We start from the raw sequence: 16070 nt of genomic DNA, 5'->3' as shown, positions 1-16070 counted from the left end.
GATTGGGAACATCTCCCAGAGAGCTCAATCTATAAGCACTCTCGCTTTAGGTTTGGAATATAGAACCCGGACGAAGCGACGGAAGTGCTGCCCCAGGCCCACTGTAGCCAACACACTGTCTAAATATTGCCAGTCAACCATGTTGAAGGCTTTTTTTAAATTGATTAGGAGTGCTAGGTAGGGTGTTAGTGACTGGCGATTTCCTAGGGCCCGGTGGGAACGTCGAAGACTGTCTTGTACTCCGCGGCTGCATGAAACCACATTGGTCCGGGTGAACCAGTTTGAGGAATGGACGTAGGCGTTGGGCCAGGATTGTGGCGTATATCTTGACCTTCGTATTAATAGGTGAAATTGGACGGTAGTCCCTGTAGGCTGGCGAGGGTGGCTGTCTTTTGGGGATGACAACTGTATACGTGTCGGTTAGGGAATTTCCCTGCCTCTATGACCGTGGCGAATAGAGCAAAGAGGTGGGGGACTAGGGGGACTGGTAGGTAGCGTAGTATTCTTGCGGAAAACTGTCGGGCCCGGTGTTTTCCCTGCTGCGATCAGTGAGATTGCAAAAAACACAGTTGATGGACAGAATGTAGAACAATGTCATACATTCACCCCAGTACAAGGATCTGGGCCTAAATCCGTCGTTTTTTTGCACTCCACACTACCCTGGGTTAGACACTGGCTATATGCAATTCAGCTCTGACCCTGTGCCTCATGGGAACAGTCTAGTCCGAACTACCAAGCCATGTCTTTCCCAGACCGGAATCAAGCATCCAAGGACCGGTTTCTGGCTATCAGCCTTCATCATCCTGGATAGCTTGACTCCAGTGGTGTGGAGAGCCTGGGACTCACGTCTGAGTATACCCAGCACACTCGGGGTGAAAATTGCAAAAAACACAGTTGATGGACAGAATGTAGAACAATGTCCTACATTCACCCCAGTACAAGGAACTGGGCCTAAATACGTCGTTTTTTTGCACTCTACACCACCCTGCGTTAGACACTGGCTATATGCAAATCAGCTCTGACCCTGTGCCTCATGGGAACAGTCCAGTCCGAACTACCAAGCCATGTCTTTCCCAGACCGGACTCAAGCATCCAAGGACCGGTTTCTGGTTATCAGCCTTCATCAGCCTGGATAGAGAGATGGCATCATTTATTTCCTCCTGTGATTGGGAGATCGTGTTCGGGCGCTTCGACTGCATTTAGGTGGGGAAGGTGAAATCCCAGGTTGGCCAATTTGGAAAGCGATGCTTTAGGTCTTTATACTGAGTAGAGCCGGGTATAGTAATCGGTAAAGGCTTGGGCAATTGTGGTTGGTGACTCCGCACGAGTCCTGGATTTCTGGGACTATGCGGTTTGCTAAAGGATACAATGCCAGCCTGTGCAGTATTCTTCTGTTTCCGCCCTCCACCCCCCCCCCCCCCCCCCCCCACACACCCATCCAAACACATGGGCAATGGAGCACCTCCTTAGCATTTTAGCTGAGTCTAGCGAGATTTGCTTAATCTCGTCCCTCCATTAGCGCAAGCTGTCTCACTTGAGAATCATCCGCAACTTCACAGCCGAGCTCCTCTCCAGGCGAGTCCCTGGGCTTCGAGGAGGGTTAGTCGATTGTCCTGGGCTAGTTGCTTAGCCTTGAGTTGGCCCTTGGCGAAGCCGCAAATGGTGGCCTTACCCGCCTCCCAAAGAGTGCCTGGGGAGGGGTCAGAGTTCTGATTGGTAAGGAAGTATTGTCTGAGTTCCTTCCCGATCGCCTTCTTGATGTTCCTGTCTTGGAGGAACCAGGCGTTTAGCCTCCAAATTGGGCAGTGTGTGTCAGGTGGGGTCACCTAGGTAGAGGGGAAGAGGTGAGTGGTCTGAGATGCCCTGGAGAAGGATACTGATGTCTGATACTCTCTGGCATTCGGGGCTGGCATTAAGATCATATTGATGCGTGTGTTTGTGTGATGCTCCGCTGAGGTATGGTTGTGATGAGTGCCCCAGGGGTTCCACGCCCTCCAAACATCAAATGCCCAGGGTAGTCTCCAAGTTCACCAGCCGCTTTGCATGTAGTGTCTTACTAGAAAAGGGAACACCTGTGGTCCGGCTACATAACTACATTGAAGTCCCCCCTATCACGGTCTCACCCACGGTTCAGGGAGATCACGTCGCTAACCTGTCTCAAAGTTTATGTGAGTGTAGCAGTTGGAATGCCAAGCTCTTTCTAACCCATATCTCGTGAGGAAGGGGCAGTGGTTACCCATGAGGTCTGGCACGAACTGAAGGCTTGGAGAATTGTGGTAAGGTCACCCCCGGGAGGAGCGGGTTTCTCTGTGGCCCCAGGCTAATTGGTTGTGAACTGATCCATCTTGGTTTGTGTCGAGGCTGGCTTCGGACCTCGGTCTTTCCCCATACTGAGCAGAGGTGAGGGGTGCAACCCCTTGCCAAAGTTGTACCAGGCTCACTTAGTCAGTCGCTGTTTGGGGTTCGGAGGCCAGCCTCGCTGGAGAGGTGTGAGGGTGGTTATCTGGAGTTCTTTAGATGGCGGGGAGCCTTACGTCTTGTTCAGGCAGGAGTATCAGGCCTGTGTATGTGTTTTTCAATCCAGGGTAACTGGGGCTCTGCACTACAAATATCTTAGCCCCAACGCTGACTGATGCTAGTTGGTTGGTATGGTATTAGGGCTATTTCGCCCTCTGTGCCAGATAGTCAGCTCACTTTGGAAGGCACTCCCTGTATTCAGCTATTCCGACCATGAGCCCACGCTGGCCCTATATTGGGCGGGCTTCAGGTGTGATGTGTGCCGGGCTTGTTGCGGACGTGCTCCTGAAGGACTTCAGTAGGGGTCTGAATCAGACGTCTGAGGCCCTTGTATTTGGCCCCTTCGACAGAGTCTCGGAGCAGGCGTGATTTGTCTATTCCAGCCTGTGCTAACAGCCTTCTTGGATGCTACGTGGTGGCGTGGGCTGGACCAGATTCTTCCGGAGGTCTCAGATGGTGTGGCCTACTACCCGGATTGTGGATGTTGTAGTCTCCCAACAGGGCCAATGCTGCTCTTTGAGCCTCCAACCTTGGAATCTCAGTGGACCGCACTGCAGAGTCAAATGTGGTAGGTGGAGGAGAGGTGTCGCGCCAGCTCTTCTGCTCCGTTACTCGAAGCACCAGCGGGGCCACACATCCCGCGGGAGGACACTCGCCCACACCTCTGCTTTTGCCGCCAGGACCACCTCGACTGGATTCCTCCGCCCTTGGCACTGGGCCTTTCTTCGCCCGATCAGGGTAGTGGGAGATGGCTTACCCTGGTGTACTGGACCTCCCAGCTTTCAGTCCCGTTGGAGAGGGTTGCCTTGGTTCCCCAACGTCTGTGCTGCATCTTGGTTGGGGGCGCCGGTTGCTTCTTGGTCGACGTTTCTCTGCCTGGGGTCTGCCTTCTTCTAGGCCAGAGACCTCACCCCCAACCAGGATCTGTCTCTGCAGCCGCTCTGGACACCTCACTGCAACAGGAGATTCTGATGGGGTGTCGGGCACTCATAAACCTCATAAACCTCCGCCTTGGGGAGCACCGGTAAGGATTCTTGTTATAGGCCCTCCGCAGCGCCGGTCGCAAAGTCTGATCCGCCGTCTTAATTGGAGCCTACCTCGCTGACCACGGAGCTGGTCTGGTCGCGGGGGCTCGATTCAATGGCCTAGTTCGCTATAAGGGATCGCTGCTGGTGTTAGCGACTGGATGTCTGCCACCGAAGGTGTTGATATTCTGCAGATGGAAACAAGTCAAGAAATGCAAGACACAGTAAATTTCATGCTTGGTGGTAAATTGTGATTTTACAATTTAGCTGTAGTTGAATGTATTTTGCTGGAAGTTCATTTATTTTATTTATTTAAAAGGTTTTATATAGCGCTGGTTACACCCGAGGGTATTGGAGCTCTTTACATCAACATTGGAGATGAGAGGAGAACATAAAATAAACAATATGAGGCAAAAAACAACAAATATCACATGAGAATAAAAGTATAAATAGAATAACATAATGATCATCGTGCATAAATCGTAATAGAGAGCAAATAGCTATGATCAGTGGGTCGGTGTTACGAGTAAACTATATAATAAAGTAGGGAGGACAAGTAAGACAGTCTCCCGGGGGGGTGGTAGTATGATGAGGGGAGACCTAGGCTCTAAGTTACCCTAAGAATTTGGTGAGGTGAATTTTAAGGTCTCTCTTGAAGCTGTCATAGGAGGGGTTGCATCGGAGGTCTTTGGGGAGGGCGTTCCAAATGGTGGGGCCTTGCCAGAGAAGGAGCGAGATTTAGTTGAGCTTTTGTTTAGTAGAGGTGGATGAGAAGAAAGGTGGTGGAGCTTCTCAACAATCTGGTGCTGCCAGCTTTTTTGAGTTTCGTCGAGAGGTATGTTGGAGTGTCCTGATAGAGGGCTTTGTGTGTGATACAGGCAATTGTGTAAGAGAATCTGCATTCAATAGGGAGACATTTGAGGATCTTGAGGGTAGGGGAGATGTGTTTAAAACGTTGACTGTTAGCTGTTAGTCTAGCTGCGAGATGGAGGACGGATTTTATGGGGTGAGGTGGATTTTGGGAGTACCAGAGAGAAGGACATTCCCATAATTCATTTTGGATAGGACAAGAGATTGGATAATTTTTTTTAAACCTTTTTTTTTAGATTTTGGAGAATACAAAAGGCAACCCCCACATAGGCATCAATAAAAACAGCAGTACACAGGTCGATGGACTCATTACGGCACTCCCCGGAACAAGCCCACATCTGTAAACAATGAAGTCCATGTGACATAGAAGCGTCACCAGCAGTATATTACAATACACGTGAGGAATTCAGGCCAGGTCTTATAACTCGCACCCTACAGACAGGTACTCATATACTTGCATCCCCCTCTGGGCTTACGTCCGGTGCAGAGAACAGTTTGCCCATGGTCCCCTCCGAATCAGATTGAGACTCCGTGCCAAACCCCGCCATACACATGGTTCGCCAAGCCAACAGGTCCTCCTGCAATTTGTCATCTTTCCTGGAGCACTGCATATGTGTTTCCTCAGCTAGTACCCACTCCCTCACATCTTGAAGCCAAGTGTCTACCTCAGGGGCTCTTTGTCCAATCCACGCAATAGCGACCCTACGCCTAGCTAAAACCAGCATCAACTGTATCTACGCGACCCACTTCCCCCGCCCAGAAGCTCCCCCACCAGGGGACATTTCGGGCCATATCTAGGAATCCCGCCCCTCTCGCGCAATTGTCCCGTCTTTCCGTCGAATACCTGCTCACCACCGTGGGGGTAAGATAGGTGCGATGAAGAAAATTGAAGTGAACCAGATTGAAGCGAGCATTACAAGAGACTCGTCTTGTCAAGGTCCTTATGCGTTTCCTCTGACCCTTGTCCACGGGCGCACCCAGGTAGAGATTGGATAATTAGTTTGAAGTCATTGTCTGGGATAAAAGGTTTGATGTTTGTGTTTTTTTGAGGTGGCAGAGTGTGAAGAGTGCACTTTTTGCTGAGTTTGTTACATGGGAATTGTGTGAGTTGATTGTTGATGGTCATAGCGAGTGATTTGACAGAATCAGCGAGGGTGAGAGAGCAATTTAGGGCGCTAAGGTCCGCGATCCATGCTTGGATGGGGAGCGGGTTGCTTTTGGGCGAGAAGAGGATGATCTTGGTTTTATTAGGGTTACGTTTATGATGGTTATTATGGAACCAGGCTTTGATCTTGGTTAGTGTAGAGTTATGGTGAAGGATATCGGCATGGGATCTGATTTTATAGTTCAGTTGGGTGTCATCAGCGTAAAAGTGGTAGTTGATTTTTGCTTGTTTAAGTATGATGGTAAGGGTTTCCATTAAGAGGTTGTAGAGGGCGGGGGAAAGGATAGATCCTTGAGGGACACCTAGAGAGACAGGAGTAGGTTTAGAGAGGCTGTATTGAATTTTAATTTGTTGAGTTCGATGTTGGAAGTAGGAAGTGAACCAGGTAAGGACAGTGCCATTAATGCCGAAGCGATCTTTGAGTGTGTTGAGTAAGGTAGAGTGGTAGACTGCGTCAAATGTGGCGGTAAGGTCAAGGAGGATAAGTAGGTGACTCCCTCCCTTATCCAGCGCTAAATGAATATCCTCTACTATGTTTAGCAGTGCGGTTTCGGTGCTACATCCTTTGCGGAAGACAGATTGAAGGGGGTCTAGAAGGTTGAATGTGTTGATGTGATTGTCCAGTTGGTGGAGAGCACTTTTTTCGAGGGCTTTCGAGAGGAGAGGAGAGGAGAGGGAGATTGGAGATAGGGCGGAGATTGTTCGTGTCATTAGGATCGGCTTTGGGATTTTTGGGGATGGGGTGATTTGTCAGAGTTGAAGTGAGGTGGGAACATTTCCTGCAGCGAGGGAGGTGATGATCATGTTGTTCCAGTAGGGGACAATACCGTGTTTGAGATCTAGGAAGAGTGCGGACGGGAGAGGGTCTTTAGTGTGGGAGGATGGTTTGTGTTTAGTAAGGATGCTGAAGACTTCCTGCTCAGATACGTGGAGGAAATGATGCCATCAGGCATTATTTTTAGGCGGTGGGATAATGGGGAGAAGATCAGAAGGGTTGAGCAATGAGAAGAGGAGTGTTCACAGGGAGAGGGAAATAGGGGGTGGAAATGCGAGGGAGTTGAAAGGTGGGTGGCGGTTGATGGTGGAGGAAGGCGCAGTAAATTTTTGCAATTTTTTCACTGAAAAAGTTGGTGATTTCTTCACATTTGTTACTGGAGGCCTCCGGGTTAGGCAGTGCAGAAGCGGTTTGATTTCTAATAATCTTGAACAGTTCTCTGGGTCTATATTTGGCGCGAGAGAGTTGGAGACGAAAGAATGAGGCTTTTTCGGAAAAGATGTGTTTCTTGTAGGACGATCTGGCATTTCTGAGGAGAGCAAGATGGGATGGGGGAAGGGTGTTGTCTCCATGTTCTTTCAGCCAGTCTCAGAGAGCGCCTATTAAGGTCAAGGGTGAACCATTTTTTAAAGGGGACATTTTTTTGGGTCTTTATTTTTAGTGGGGCGAGTTTGTCTAGAACCTCTGAGATAGTTTTATTTATTAAAGTGCTTGGTGAGTTCATTTGCGTTGGAGGAGGGGGAAGAGTGACCGAGATGGGATTGGAGTTCATGCGCGAACATCCCAGGGGGGGATTTGCCTAAGATTTCTGGACATAGTTTAGGTTTTAATGTTTTGTTTAGGGGCGGGTGGCACTGGGGGGGGGGGGGGGGGGGTAATGCAGTCTCTGGTAGTTTGCCTCGTAGTAGTGTTATCGAGTGTTCCGCCAAGGTTGGCGCAAATGTGCTGATCTCTAGACACCGGTGTTTCAGGTTCATTAACCTTCGTCAGTAGAGATTACAGACTAGTTTTAGGGGTTTGCTGGATAGGTTGCCGAAATCATCTCAGGTCTGGTACCGCTCACTGGCGCGCAGGGCATCAACCACGAGCTCGTCAGCTCCATGACTCACGGGAGTCCATTTGAAGAAAACAGCAGGTCTGGGAGCACACCGCTGACCTATCGAGCAAGGGTCGCCCCTGGCATTCTGGGTAATGCAGTCTCTGGTAGTTTGCCTCGTAGTAGTGTTATCAAGTGTTCCGCCAAGGTTGGCGCAAATGTGCTGATCTCTAGACACCGTTGTTTCAGGTTCATTAACCTTCGTCAGTAGAGATTACAGACTAGTTTTAGGGGTTTGCTGGATAGGTTGCCGAAATCATCTCAGGTCTGGTACCGCTCACTGGCGCGCAGGGCATCAACCACGAGCTCGTCAGCTCCATGACTCACGGGAGTCCATTTGAAGAAAACAGCAGGTCTGGGAGCACACCGCTGACCTATCGAGCAAGGGTCGCCCCTGGCATTCTGGGTAATGCAGTCTCTGGTAGTTTGCCTCGTAGTAGTGTTATCGAGTGTTCCGCCAAGGTTGGCGCAAATGTGCTGATCTCTAGACACCGGTGTTTCAGGTTCATTAACCTTCGTCAGTAGAGATTACAGACTAGTTTTAGGGGTTTGCTGGATAGGTTGCCGAAATCATCTCAGGTCTGGTACCGCTCACTGGCGCGCAGGGCATCAACCACGAGCTCGTCGGCTCCATGACTCACGGGAGTCCATTTGAAGAAAACAGCAGGTCTGGGAGCACACCGCTGACCTATCGAGCAAGGGTCGCCCCTGGCATTCTGGGTAATGCAGTCTCTGGTAGTTTGCCTCGTAGTAGTGTTATCGAGTGTTCCGCCAAGGTTGGCGCAAATGTGCTGATCTCTAGACACCGGTGTTTCAGGTTCATTAACCTTCGTCAGTAGAGATTACAGACTAGTTTTAGGGGTTTGCTGGATAGGTTGCCGAAATCATCTCAGGTCTGGTACCGCTCACTGGCGCGCAGGGCATCAACCACGAGCTCGTCAGCTCCATGACTCACGGGAGTCCATTTGAAGAAAACAGCAGGTCTGGGAGCACACCGCTGAGGGATGATGTTGGATAGGGAAGCTAAATCAGGTTTGGAGAGGATGGCGTCAAGAGTAGCTCCTTTGGCGTAAGTGGGTGTGAGAAGTTGGCCTGGTATATGATGTTCACTATTCACGTGAGCACCTTTTACCAGTCCAAACAACCCTTATAGTGATGGTTGTAAAGTCAGCCTTATAAACCAGCTATCCTAGGGGTAGCATGGACAAAGCAGTCTTAGGCTAAACTCAAGAGGGCATGTGAAGCCAGCTGTTTTACCATATGTAACCCCTTTAATACCAAATGAAAGGACACCACACAGGATATATATATAAAATATATATGTTATTTATTACTAGACAAAGCCTCTGAACTCTTTATGAGGTCAGAGGCACAATACAAGATATTTAATTAGAACATAATAAGTTGCACAAAATACAGTAGGGCCCTAGGGGCACACTAAACCATATACTAAAATAGTGGTATAAGGACCACTGCAAGAAAAGTGAATGGGCCTAGGGAATCGCTGGGGCTACGCTGAGCTACCAAGGTTAGGAAGCAGGAGACCCACGGGAGGCGTGTGCAGTGTCTAATCACACATGCAAGTTACCAAAGAAAATGAATGGGAACGTACAAGTTACAAACTAGTTCTTTTAGGGTATTTCTGACTGGACTCAGTGAAAGTTAATTGAAACCTAGTCAGTTGGATAGTTGATACCCACAGGAGCACCGAAGTACTCGCGTTACCTCACCCACAGGAAGCAGGTGCATAGGTGTCAAAGTGTGTCTGGTTTCGTTGTCGAATCCTATGGAGCCTGAAGAAAAGATGCTGCACGCGGCCAGGAGAGTTGTGTCCGGGTGGATCGAAGATGTAGAGGACCTGAAAGCAGAGGGGGCCGAGTCTGGGTCACTAGCCAGTGACCAGGAAGGAACCAGGCGATGTCGTGAAACAATCGGGTGCTGATGGGAAGCTTGTCTCTGCAGCCACGTGGACCAGGAGGCTTCGACGACCAGGAGTCATGCACGGACTGTCCCACGAAGGCTCTCGCTGTCGGCGGTGTCTGCTTCAGGATTGGAGTCAACAAGCCTTGGCAAAGGCAACCCATGCAGGATATGAAGTTGGCTTCTTACTCAGACCAGCAAGGTCTGAGGGGCTGCTTCTTTTGAGGGAAGCAAGGGCCAGTCTGGAGCAACCAGACCAGCAGTGTAAATTCAAAGGATCGTCGCCAAGATGGCCACTAGCCAACGGGCAAGTGACCGGGCAGACGCGTTGAGCTGGAAAATGCAAAAGGGCCCCACGCAGAACTCGTGGACGGTGCAGGGTTTATCTTTGGTGCAGATGCTGCTCGGGGCTGGGGCGTCTCAATCCCCAATGCACAGCTTCGAGGAGGCCTCTGGGGCTGCACAGTTAGCAGGTCGCAGACTTTTCAAAATGGCCGGTCCCACGTCTCTCGTCGCCTCCACGGTTCTCAGCTTTGCAGGGACTGTGGATCGGGCTGTTGGATGTCTGCGAATCCGGTTCTTGTCAGGCTCTGTGCTCGGGCTCCGGCGGGAGGCGGTGACAAAGCAAGCCGTTGATCGCTGGATGGTGCCTGCTTGTGCAGGGTGGTCACTCCTTGACCACAAGGGAGATTCTTCTAAAAGTAGATCGTCGAAGGTCCAGAGTTTTGTTTCAGTCAGGATTAATCTAAAGTCTTGGGACTCAGCTTCTACCTATATACCAAATCTAGGCGCTGGATTACCTGCTAGGTCCCTCCTATGTGTGGTACCAGGGAAGGGGTGGTTACACCCCTTTCCCTTTGTCCAGTTTCGCGCCAGAGCTGGGGCTGGAGTGCTCCAGCACCGGTTTGAACTGGACCATGCATGGGACACCTTGTGTGCCCCAGGAAGTGTCTCATTCCTTTCATCCCTCCCTGTCCCAATACACAAAATCCTGTCTGGGATGGTGCTAGCACCTCCCAAGGCAGGAAACCTATTGTCCAAGCCTCTCTCGCTGGAAGGACTCCCAGCAGCAGGAGGTCAGACTTGTGTCTGTGGCAGCAGCATCCATTTTGTGGTACTGAGGCTCTGGTCAACTTTAACCGGGAATAGTAGGAACAACATGTCTTCTCCCTCTAGAAGGGTGGAATGCTACCCCCGTCACCAGAACTGGCGAGGAGGTAGTATTCCAAATCGTATGACACCTTACTCGACCTGTTTTGATAAAGCCAAACAAGAGTTGGCATCCGACTGCGAGGTTCATAATGCACTTAAGAGTATATGGTATGGCAATATCCTAGAACAGCTATAAGGACATGGTTCCGAAAGCTGCAGACCGGCTCAGCTCATGCTAGAGCACCATCTCACATAGAACCAAACACTCTGCCTCCAGGATTGTTAAGACCTGCCATAGGAGTGACTTATAGGTGTATATGTGTTTAGATATAAGGTTAGATATAGGTATACTATATCTAAAGCAAAGGGTGATTACACCACCTTGCCCCAGCTGAGTGATCATCCAGTTGTGTCAATTTGGGTGGCCAGCCAGGGGTGGCATAATACATGCTGCAGCCCCTGGTAGTCCTTGGATGCACCTATGCCCTGGGTACCTATAGTACACTGTACAGGGGCTCATAAGATGGCCCAGTATTCAATTGGAGATGTACCTAGGGTACATGGAGTCCATTTTAGAGAGAGCAGATAGCCTGGGGCCCTGATTAGCAGGATCCCAGGCCAACTAAGTCGAAAACCAGCTAAACACTAGGCAAAAAATCTGGGGTAACCATAGTCTGGTATCCACCTTCCTACAGTGGGGGCATTGCAAATCTGCTTGAGGTCGCTAATCTCGAGAAGGTTGAGAAAGTTGGTAGTAGGTTCATTCCAGGGTATATGTTATGGGGGGGGGGGCGTTTTTTATTTTGAGTTCGGCTCCTATGTATTCAAATGCAGTTGAGTAGCAGAAATGCAGCCTGATCACTACAGGTTAATCACCGAATGCCAGAGAACCTAACAAGATGATGGTTTTGTTTCTCCCAAAGTTATATATATATATCTCTCAAAGCGCCCTGCGAAGGGATATAATTATGCTCACATGAGGGACTATACATCCCATAATGCACCAGAAAGAACATTGCACAACCCACTAAGGCTAAGAATGGAAATAAAAGAAGCTGCAATGTGAGCCAATGATGACCTGTTCATTCAGCAGCCCTGGAAGAAGAGGAATGGAACCTCGAAACGCGTCGGCACAAAGCACTGAATATCGGAACATTAAGACCAGCTGCATTCCAATGCCTGAATGGTGAGAGCGCTGTCGTGTGCCGCCTTGAATGCTCACGGGCTCCTTTGTGTGTGTATGTATGTATATATATATATATATATATATATATATCTATATCTATATATATATATCTATATCAAATTGCCTGAGCATTTGAGGGGCACTCTGCAGGGCTCTGCCCTCCGGGCTTGTAAATTCCAGCACACGTCCTCACATTTGGCAAAGTTCTTGAGTGCCCGACGCGTTTCTGGGGGAACCTCCCCCCCTCCTCAGGGGCTGCTTCCTTTTGATCCTCGATGCTGTACCACGTGATTTCATGACCTTTTGTAGATACAAGCCCTCCAGGTAGGCGTGTGTTTTCATCCACCGTCAATCCTGCATTGTGGGACTTGGAGTCATTCTAGTGGTGCATTTTAAGTTCGTAGGCTTTTAAGTAAAGTCGAGGGTCTAGTGTCCTTCTAGCATGCAATTATTACCTTTAGTAGGCTGCCTATGCGTTTCAGTGCGCTGTGCGTTAATGAAGAGAAAACACACGCCTACCTGGAGGGCTTGTATCTACAAAAGGTCATGAAATCACGTGGTACATCATCGAGGATCAAAAGGAAGCAGCCCCTGAGGAGGGGGGGAGGTTCCCCCAGAAACGCGTCGGGCACTTAAGAACTTTGCCAAATGTGAGGACGTGTGCTGGAATTTACAAGCCCGGAGGGCAGAGCCCTGCAGAGTGCCCCTCAAATGCTCAGGCAATTTGCTCTCCATATATATATATATATATATATATATTTTCTGAGCAGTCCTCCAGATAGGTGTTGGTCTTGTCTATTTTGCTAGTTATAACAGCGGATTGCCCTATCAGAAAAAATAACCAATAATTGATAGACCCAGCTTTAATCGCACTTCCACTTGCAGTGAACTAAAAATTTCAAAATCGACAACAACTTGTTCTTGCTGCCTGACCTGATACGGCCTTTATTGTGTGAACATTTTTCATTGACTTCAATATCCTACTACTGCAAATAAAGCATTGATAGCATACTCCAAATTTAGAAGTAAAATACTCATTTTAAACCTTTTAAATGAGTGGCCATGCTTGAACATTGTAAGGAACCAAAGTGGCAAGTTATGTTACTTGAGGTGGAATCAGCTGGTTCACTTAATTTCTCGCATAAACTTACAACCTCACCAGCCTGGCGATTGCATAAGTGGGAGGATCCTCCTTGTACAGAAGTCTCCATTCACATGTCTGTCAGATGTGTTTTTCTTTTCATGGTTTTGTTGCTTGAGGAAATGGGTATTTAGTGATGTGATCTGCGGTTATGACCTGCAACTAGGTGGGAATGTGACATACTTGGCTCGGTTTCCAGTGTGCTGATGCACAGATGCAGCATGATCTGAAAGGGAGCTATTGTTCTCTGCCTCCTTTGGGACGTCAGTGTGGTCCATCTGTCGAACCAAGTGCTTACTTTGATATTTATCCCTGAGGCCAGGAGCACCGTAGTAGAGTATGACTTTATTGTATAACTGACAACTGCTACTAGCAGTTTTTTATCTTTCTAAATACTAAGACTGTTCTTCTAGGAATTTGTTAATCATCCTAACTTTCCTGTAGCCTCAAGGCATACTGGAAATTGGCAGGGGGATCTTGTATAGATCATGTGCCCTTGGACTGATCCTCATGGGGACGGGGTTTGTGAAGAGTAAATGTTGGAGGGTGTATGTGTGGAGTTCTGTTGCTTCATATTAAGAAGCAGTCTCATTCCTTTTTCTCTTCCATCACATAGCTCACTCCCTCATAAATGCATCCTTCTATAACTCTTAAAGCTCGCTTTTAAAACGAGCATTGGCATAGCCAATAGGTCTCGCCTTTGGGACATTATAAGTGTTTAGCCATGCAATAGTTAATGTTACACCAAGGATCTTGTGCTGCATAATTAAATACTCCTAATGTCCCAAAGGCGAGAAGCGACAGCCTTTAACGGAGACCATAAATGTCTAACAAATCTACCTCCATCTAGAGTCCTCTCCGCAGGGGAGAGACACCGAAAACTAAAGACGTTGTATGAAGAAAACTGATGAGCCAAGTGACACTAAAAGACCAGTACATATCCTTTCTGGTGGCACCATGGAGGGTCTATCAAGGGGGGATGTGATAAAGGGAATAAGTATAACTATAAGTAAAAATAGAACCATCATAACGAACCAATGTATCCCGGGGGCCGGAGGGGGTGGGGGGGGGGGGTTGGATCTTGCCGTCGCACGTCTAGAATACGATGGTTTAGTTTGGGGAGGGTGGGAAGGGTCGGGGGGGAGGGTCTGTCTTTTATGTCTATTGTCTGTCTCTAGGATCGTCTGTCTTGTACGTCTAGTTCACCTTGTGTGATCCGTCTGTCTCTTATTTACTCTGACACATCCCACTATCTCCAAACCTATATGCACACTGCTTGCTACAGCCACACATAAAAACAGGCCCACGAAGGAAAGGTATGAGGGGAGAAGGCCGGAAACCAGTGCGAGGAACCCTAGGGAGAAACCATGGCCGCCACAAGAATCACTAGCGAAACAGAATGGCATGGGCAAAAAACCCCTATAAGGGGAAGAGGGAGAAGAAACGCGAAGCTCACACACCATAAGCCATGACACAGAATAACAGCTCCTCCCTGCTAGCAAACCTGAAGATAGTCTCTCTCAACGTGAAGGGCCTCAACCATCCGGTCAAGAGGAAAAAGATCCTAGACTACCTAGCTAAGACCAAAGGGGATATTATACGGTTAAAAGAAACCAAACTCTCCCTGGAGGAATCAGCAAGAGTCAGGGCAAGATGGATAGGACAGGTAGCCTGCTCACCGGCAATAGAGAACAAGCATTTACAATGCAATAGGTCTCGCAGTTTTTAGAGTTTGAGCTATTGGCATTGTAAATGGCAATGTCTTTTATTGATGTGTTGGTTTTTAAAACATAAATAAAAGGCATTGTCATTTACAATGCCAATGGGTTAAACTCTCGCAAATGCGTGACCTATTGCATTGCAAATGCTTGTTTTTGATGTAGTTGTCTGTGAAGTTCCACTTGCAAGTCATGGAGCACGCCCAGGTCAAGCAGAATCTGTGGTGTTTCTAGACAACTGAAACAGCCAATTGTTTTATGGCCATTTCTTGCAGGGGCTTCACAAAAAACAACCACGAGGACTGACAGGGGAGACCCCTCAGCAATCCTGCATATTAATGTTTTAGGAGAAAAGATAGTTGTAAACATACTAGGCGTGACCGTCTGGACAAGATTGGACAAAACCAAAGAAAAACAGCAGCCTTTTCCACATTTGGGTTGTCTTTAAAGCCCTAGCCTAGCAACATTTTAACTGCACTCTGAATCTGCACTCTGAATCTGCACTCTTCCCATAATGCACTCCCTGCGGTGAAGTGTGCTTACCCCTCTTCTAGTGCACTTCCTCAGAGGTAAGAAGTACTGTATACATTCAGCTACAATACAATACACGCCTTTCGCGAAATTATTTTCTTCCTTTGGTTGTCTGCCCTGGACTCTGGGTGACAATACAAACTCGGCCATAGGCAGGACAGAGCCGAGATATAGATATATATATATATATATATATATATATATATATATATATATATATATATATATATATATATATATATATATATATATATATATATATATATATATATATATATATATATATATATATATATATATATATATATATATATATATATATATATATATATATATATATATATATATATATATATATATATATATATATATACACACACATAAATAGGAGAGGTGGGGGACCGGGAAAACAAGTTAAGGAAGTTAGAGACGCGATACATTCTTTTGTTGGATTCAAAACATCCTAATGGATTGAATCTTACGGAGGATATGTATACGTGTCTATCTTAGCTAAACAAGAAGGAATATGTGTATGAAACAAATGAAAAAGCAAAGTAGGTACCTGCTCCATCAGAATAAATAATGTGCATGATATCCTAGAAATGACACCCCTGACTAACATTAAATTTAATATGCAACATATAATAATGTGTTTTAAGTTGTAAATATTGTATATATATATATTCATAAGATCAATGGAGGTATATATGACTTTTATACGATATTGTAAATATTTTATGAACTGTGTTTTAACAAAGTGTACAAAAGTAAAGGGGTGATTAAACATAGATATCTGTGGCAGAGAAGATGTACCAATACAAACTAATACATATTACAAAAGGCAGGTAAAGGGGATATAAGAGGAAGTAAGGTTAGGCTATTGATATGAAAAGACTAATTCTGAGTATGATGTTCATGGAACGTATAACTGTATTAATAGATGTAAAGAAATATGGATAGGTACGAAAAGGAGA

At 47.3% G+C, this 16070-nt stretch overlaps 1 protein-coding gene across 1 annotated transcript in view; it reads left to right on the top strand.

The window, feature by feature from the left end:
* The window catches only part of CDK2 (cyclin dependent kinase 2), a 181770-nt gene that overhangs the window by 63432 nt on the left and 102268 nt on the right, over positions 1 to 16070 (top strand). The gene's annotated exons all lie outside the window — the stretch shown is intronic.

This window comes from Lissotriton vulgaris, chromosome 1_1 (genome assembly GCF_964263255.1).
Source record: "Lissotriton vulgaris chromosome 1_1, aLisVul1.2, whole genome shotgun sequence".
Classification (NCBI taxonomy): Eukaryota; Metazoa; Chordata; class Amphibia; order Caudata; family Salamandridae; genus Lissotriton; species Lissotriton vulgaris.
This window is presented reverse-complemented; position numbering and strand designations above follow the sequence as displayed.